This window comes from Meriones unguiculatus, chromosome 10, assembly GCF_030254825.1.
Source record: "Meriones unguiculatus strain TT.TT164.6M chromosome 10, Bangor_MerUng_6.1, whole genome shotgun sequence".
NCBI classification, from domain to species: Eukaryota; Metazoa; Chordata; class Mammalia; order Rodentia; family Muridae; genus Meriones; species Meriones unguiculatus.
The window spans coordinates 54,809,647-54,816,926 of NC_083358.1; the positions used below are offsets into that span (position 1 = coordinate 54,809,647).

The following is a 7,280-nucleotide window of genomic DNA, read 5'->3' on the forward strand; positions in this document are numbered from 1 at the left end:
GAACATTTTAAAAGTGGGAACTACAAAGGAATTATACAAAATGTGCATGTGTGTGTGTGAGTGTCTGTGGGGCATTATGTACACCTAAGTGTGGTATTGATGAAGATCAGAAGAGGGTATGTTACACAAGAAGAAGGTGCCTGACCTTTTTTAGCTGGAGTTTCAGGCAGTTATGAGCTGCCTTTGGTAAGTGCTGGGAGCTGAGCCTCAGTCTCCTGCAAAAGCAGTATGGGCCTTTACTTTTCTTTTGTGGTGGAAAAAGTATATTTTTAGAATTAATCAGCTGACTAAGTTTAGATGATCCCAGTCTTGCTGGCAACATCCAGAGCATCATAATCAGGAGCCATCCGAACATACGCCTTTTTCTCTCTGTCAGGCCTGATCAGGGTATTAACTTTGGCCATATCAATTCCAGCCATATCAATTCCATAGAATTTCTTCACGCCCTGTTTGATCTTGCTTGTTAGCCTTGACATCACAATGAAAACAAGTGTGGTTGTTGTCCTCTGTCTTCTTCATGGCTGACTTGCTGGTCAGGGGATTGATGGTAACATAGTGGTAAAATTTGTTTCTCCTGGGTGCACTCTTTTGAGGGTATTTGGGCTGCCTCCGGAGCCTCAGGGTCTTGGGCTGCCAGAAGGTGGGTAATGTGTGGATCTTCTTTTTGTGGCTGTGGATGCCTTTCAGGGTTGCCTTTTTGGCTTTCAAGGCCTCTGCTTTGCCTTAGGCTTTGGGAGGGGAAGGAGCTTCCTTCTTCACTTTCAGCACCATCTTGGCTAAGCCTTTAACTTTTGAACCATCTGTCCTGTCTCATAGTTAACTTTTAAAGACAGCAATCACCTTTTTTGCTTTCCTTCAAATATAGCACACGAAAAGAAGCTACTTATAGGCTTCCTGTGTGACTGTGGGTTCTATGCATTGGTGCATTCCAGCTCAAAATGTGAGGTCTTAGGACTTTAAGTTAGTTCTGTGTCTAAGAGCAAAATTAACAGGAGAACCTTGACGGGAAGATCAGACTGTGTTGGATGGTATTTGCAGTCCAAGTCTGGGCCGAGCATTACTTCATCTCCATGAAGTGGACCATGAAAAAATTGCCGATTGTTCATTGGTCACATTACCCTGAAAGAGGATCATGCGCCTTTCAGAGGACAGTGTGGTATACAGCAAATACCAAACATTCCAGCTTGTAATATTCAACACACCTCAATATAGGACATAAGTATACTGTGGATATGAAGACAGTTTCCAGAGTCATGATACTGCTCCTACAAAGGCAATGCTAGGAACATGATATCCTCCTTCAGGCCTTGGTTAGACCAACCTTTCCTTAGTGTAAATCTTGTGACTGGATTATTTTCCAGCCCTGGGATTATTGCTCTAAACATTAGTTTTTCTCCATAATCGAGTTTGCTAAAGTTAGTAAGTTTTTGTTCACAGTTTATAAAATGAAGTAATTCCTTATGGCTTCACACCATGTAATTCTTCTTAGGATTCTCATGAAATACAAGTTTCGATGGAGAGTTTTCCTACATCGTATCAGAGGCAACACTAAGAGGATGTGGGTTGTTACTCAGGTGGTAGAATGCTTTTTTAGTGTATGTGAAGTCTTGGTTCAACCTTAAACATTGCATAGTCAGATGACCATGTATGCTTATGTAATCCCAGCACTGTGAATGTGAAAAGAGGATCAGAAAACAAGGCATACTTGGCTACCTTCTGATTTTGAAGTTAGTCTGGGGTACATGAGACTATCTCAAATAGAAAACAAGACAATGCACAAATGCAGAATTCAGAGTCTACACTTAGCAAAAACTACAGAAAAGCAAAAAAAAAAAGGCGATATAATTATGTGTAAATGAAGACTAATTTGATACAGCATAATTAATATTAAAAAGTTCAGTAGTGTCTCAGCACCCACAGCATATGTTAACTCTCAAGAATGGATAAGGACTAAGGTGACAAGGTGACATTGTTTGTTTAATGTTCTTCTTAACCTGGTTTCTTGGAACACAAAAGTCAGGGGCACAGTTCTGTAGTTTTTTCCCAGCATGATAGTTATATAATTAAACAATGGTTGATTGCTGTGCCAAGGCACTTGGGAGGCCGAGGCAGAATGATTGCCTGGAGTTCTAGGACAGTCCTACCTACATAGTAGGTTCCAGGCTAGCATGTGAGATACTCTTCTAACACAACAAGAGCAACAAAAGCAGTGGCTATCACTGACTGGCTCAATAAGTAAATGCATTTATACAATAATGTATTGTAAAATCTTTTCAAAATGCTATTTTCTTAGGGGAGATTAACTGTAAATACTTGCCTCGGGTGTCTTCAATCTTTAAGAACCATTTTATGTCACTGGGACTTCAAATGCATATTTTCCTCAATTAATTAAAAGAACATCATCATCATCATCATCAGCAGCAGCAGCAGGAGCAACAGCAAATCCTCCCAAAACACAGCTAAACTTAGTTATCTGAGGAGTTCATAGTTCCCAAATGAGATGTGGAACTATGCTTTCCTCTTTGTCTCCTATTTAATTTATGAGCTAGTAGAGAATAAAGAGATATTGCAATGTCCAGACCTAGGCACTGCAAGCAAATATCCAAACATATGTCTTTATAAGATGGAATATATTGACTCTTTGTACATATATCAAGAATAGGACTGGGGGCACATCTCAGCTAAGGAGCCTCTTGTTCTTCAGTAGTGAAAACAAAAATTCCAACCCCGGCCTTCATGTAAATGCAGAGTTGGAGTGGGGCCCAACTGAAAATCCAGCACTAGAGAAGGAGAAAATTGGGTTCTCTAGTGCAAGTGGCTAGGAGAGTAGCTGAACTGGAGAGCTGTGGGTTTAAAGTGAGAGACCCTGACACAGCGTGTAAGGCAAAGAACAAGCAAGGAAGACACCCTGCACCGAACTGCCATCCACATGTACAAGTACGCATGGATGTCTGCACATGCAAACACTGACACACAGACACAAATATCTTAGGTCATCTCCATGCATAGTCCTTGGTTGGAGTATCAGTCTCAAGAACATTTTCAAGCTGATTTCCTGAATGTGAGCAAGAATATTTGTCTAGTTTTCAAGCTGGAGAGTCTCTCAGTACAAAGAGGTCAGCGTTGCATGGAAGGAGGGCACAAGAGCCTCTGCCCAGGCTGGTCCTTCCATTGGTGTGTGAACCTCAGAAAAATCACAGTTCTTGCCATTATTCTGACTAACTGTTGTAAATGTCTCTATTCTGCATGGCTAGTCCTCCCTTAAGGCTCCACTTCTGAAGATTTATAAGCCGGCCCCCAAACTTAGGACTAGTGCCTTACAAATCATACATGAGGAAGAAAGGAAGGTAGAGAGAAGCAGGAGGAAAGGAGGAGGAAGGAAGAAAGAGGAAAGACACAGAGGGTGGGAGGGAGACAGAGGGGGATGGAATCACATCTATGCTAATTATTTGCCTTTTATCAGACTTCCAGATTGTTTCATTAATTTATCTTCCTTTGTTTGGACCTGTTCCATGTTGTACAAATATTAAACTGACCTCATCTTTTCAAAGGGCAGCACTTCTAAAACAGGCACCATGGTGAAGCAGCTTTCTCTTTAATAGTGTTACACATTTTAACTCTGCTTTCCACATGTCATGGCGCTGATTCATTCATAGCTGATTGCTCTGCTTCATCAAATCACTCTGGGTAACATTGCAAGGGGTTACCAAATATATCAGGACGCATGAGTAATGTAAATCATTTCTTTAGGCTTGAAATGCAGTGTACGTTAGATTAAACTCATCTGCCTTTGGGTTTTTCAATCACTAGTTTATTTTATCTTCTTATAATTTTTCAGAATCGTTCATTTATTTCAGGAAAATTAAACGTTGTAATTGATTAGTAAAAGCAACTAACATTCATTGTTGGTGATGAGCACCTGAAAGATGTGCATCGCAGTTCAGAGCCCTGGGAGCATCCGTTTTAACTTCTAGTCACATTCGGAGTTATCTTCTTAAACTTACTCTTTCTGCGTTGTCACACACCTTTAATCTTGGCCGAGATTTAATTTTCCTTTACAACATGTTTTATTAATAGTCTTCTGGGAAGGCATATTGGCTTAAAAAGGAGAAAGTGTCTTGAAAGCCTAAGTTGCGTTAACTGATAATCTTTTGTACTTTATCTTACTTTTTAAGTTTTTTTTTAATAATGAGCATCAGGTTCTTAATTTTCTTCATTTCTAAGTCTATGTTGTAAATAATATTAAATAATAGCAACCCCATTGATTGCAAATACGTTTTAATCATATTGAAGTGATTAGACAAATTTGAAAGTCATTATCAAATCTTTCAAAACTCCTGATGTCATACAGTATTATTGGCATATAACCCATAATTTTCCACCATCAATAAGAGGTTATAATGTAGCTTTATTTTACTGATGTATGTTTCAGATTATAAACCAGTTGTACCATTTCTATAGTGTGCTTTCATAACTAGTGATTGCCCGTTTAATTACACTGCATAACTGTTACTCTAGTAACTTACTCTGGCTCTTTAGTCTAGTCACGTAGAATGTGGTGCAGTAGTTTTTAAAGCTGTCACTGTCTTTGTGTTCCTTTGCTATATGGTTAACACTGTTGTCTTTACTCATTCTCAGGGATGCTTTGAGGGCCTAGTAAGCAGTTCCAAGATCATTCCACAAATGAACTTCTAGGACAGGGGTAGGGCACAAACGCATTTAAGAAAGCAGGGCAAACTGTTAAGACTGTACCTCTTCAATCGAATCTTGTTTGTGATATATAATTGAAAGTATTTAAGGCTCAGTCAGTAAGGAGGAGGAAATGATAAAGCATTTCTTTATTTTTGTGACTACATATGATTGCCTTGGCCAGAACTTTCAATGGTAAGGATTTTTCTTTTGTTTACTTATTTGACAATTCTGCTTCTGTCTTGTTCCAGGATCTCTCATATCTTTGCACTATATGCTCACTCCTGAGATATTTTTTTAATATGAAGAATTCAGATATTTACAAACTTCTGAATAAAATGCATAATTTTTTAAAATTTTTTATTTAACTTTTATTAATTACACTTTATTCATTTTGTATCCCCCCATAAGCCCCTCCCTACTCCCCTCCGGGTCCCACCCTCCCCCCCTTTCTGCATGCATGCCCCTCCCCAAGTCCACTGATAAATGCATAATTTTTAAGAGAGAAAGATTTCTAACTCACATTGGTAGTTAGCTATGAATTTGTTTAATTATACAAAACTGAAGTAAGCTAATTACTGTCCACAAAACTGACCCGTAAGCCTAAGGTTGAGATCCCATTTTAGAGTGTGTTCATTTTGTCTAATTGAATTAGAAGATAATAATAGGCTTCTGATAAAAATCAACGTTTCATTCATCTAGGCACTTCGTTTAAAAAAGTCTCTATAAAAACTAGTTTAGTGTTTTTTGATTTCTACTAAGTAAAAAGTACTGTCGTTCCCATTAAAATTATAATATTTTTATTACTAGCCAGATCTATTATTGATTTTATTTCATTAATCTCAGTATCCTGTCTTTAAGAGCGTATATTCTCTTTCTTCTACAACTCCCTGTATTATTTAGCATAAAATTATTTTCCTCGTAGTTAAGGGAAAGAACATTTGAAAAGTTTATAAAAATGCCTATGATTGTATTGGAGTCCTTTGTTCACGTATTTTTTATTTGATTTTTTTTTGGAAAACTGAAATTAATTTTATGCACCACTTTCCCTTTGAGAGCTAAAGTTGATAAGGTTGATTTGTAAGCTATTTAAGTGACGCCGCTTGTTTACGGTTTTCTGTAGTCCATTACCATAGCATCTGAGAGGAACTATGTTATTATGGTCTTAAAGGTTGTCCTGTAAATACACTAATTTTGTTCCATTTCCCTCCTGTCCTTGACAGCAGAATGGCTAAATCTCTTGTTTGTTTTGCAGTCTTCTGTTTCCTGAAGGACTTAGAAGGCTGTCAAAAGTAGGGATTAATTCTGTGCCTATGTCAACATAAAATCCTCATACCTAACAAACAATGCTATTTGAATTTAAAGCGTGTTACGCAGCGATTTTATTGACAGGTAATATGGTACCCAAATGAATCTGTTCTTACCTGAATTTTTGTAACTGCTTGGCTCTGTCAAGGACAGCAGTTTTGAATAAGTGTACATTGGGTAAAAGAACTTCTCTAATGCAATTTTAAATAAATATTATTCAACTTCCTTTACAATAATCCATCATTAATTATCAAATCACTTCATCATTGAATCACATGTAATTATTATTATCCAATTAAAGCACTACTTAATTAAGCTACCTGGAACAAAGTAATGTCAGAGGTTTATTTTTCTGCATATTATGTCTATTGCATCCTAGATCATAAACATCATGGACTGAGAACTTGTACCTTTCTTCATTAGGAAACTTGAATTTTCAGGGGACACCAGATGACTAGTACTTTCTAAGACAACTATTGTCAACAAGTAGCTTCACCATTGAGATTTATTGACATGCAAATTGGCTGATTATACCTTTCTCTAAAACTGACAAGACTTAGCCTTTTAGCCTACCAGTTTCCCAGAAGCTACTATTGCATTTCTGGAGGTTTATTTGAAGAACATTGGATACCCCGGGCCTTCTCTGTCGCTGACCCATGGCTTGCGTCTTAGCCTTCTTTGCCCTGCAGCTGGAGTGGCTAGGACTGAGTCCTGACTGTTGAAGTGTTAGGACAAGCTTTGAATATCAAGGTTAGGATTATTAGCTATCCTTTTGTCTCCTTGTCTATTACTTTCTGTTGTTTATGAATCTGTGGTAAAAGTTTGATTCTAGGAGTTATATTGGATTTGGAGAAAGATTGATGGCCTCATTATATTTACCTGTGAGAAGGGCTAAACTTCTCAGTATCTCCAAATCTGCAGAAGTGGCTTCTTCCAATCTTCTCAATTGAGAGGCAATTTGACTCACATTTTGTTTGAGCCATCATTAATTGGGAATATACCTGTAAATATGAATAAACCTAATTTTAACTGGGAAATTATCTCAGATGCATCATTGGTTTAGAGCTGATGTAGCTGGGGATGAGGACAGGTTGATGGGACACTAAGGCCTATGCTTTGTAATTGTCCTTTTACACAGAGAAATAGTTACCTAATAAAATATACATCTTTGACCCAATTTGACCTTGGATTCTAATATAATCGAAGTCTCAACAAAGAAATTCAAAGGCCAAAGAATGAAGTGATAAAAATAGGAACAGACAGGGTAAGCAAATTTTGACCAC

The 7,280-nt window shown here is 37.8% G+C and overlaps 1 pseudogene; it reads right to left on the minus strand.

Annotated features, from left to right (window-relative positions):
- Nucleotides 1–293: 293 nt before the first annotated feature.
- LOC110559722 (large ribosomal subunit protein uL23-like) lies at nucleotides 294–771 on the minus strand (annotated as a pseudogene).
- Nucleotides 772–7,280: the final 6,509 nt, after the last annotated feature.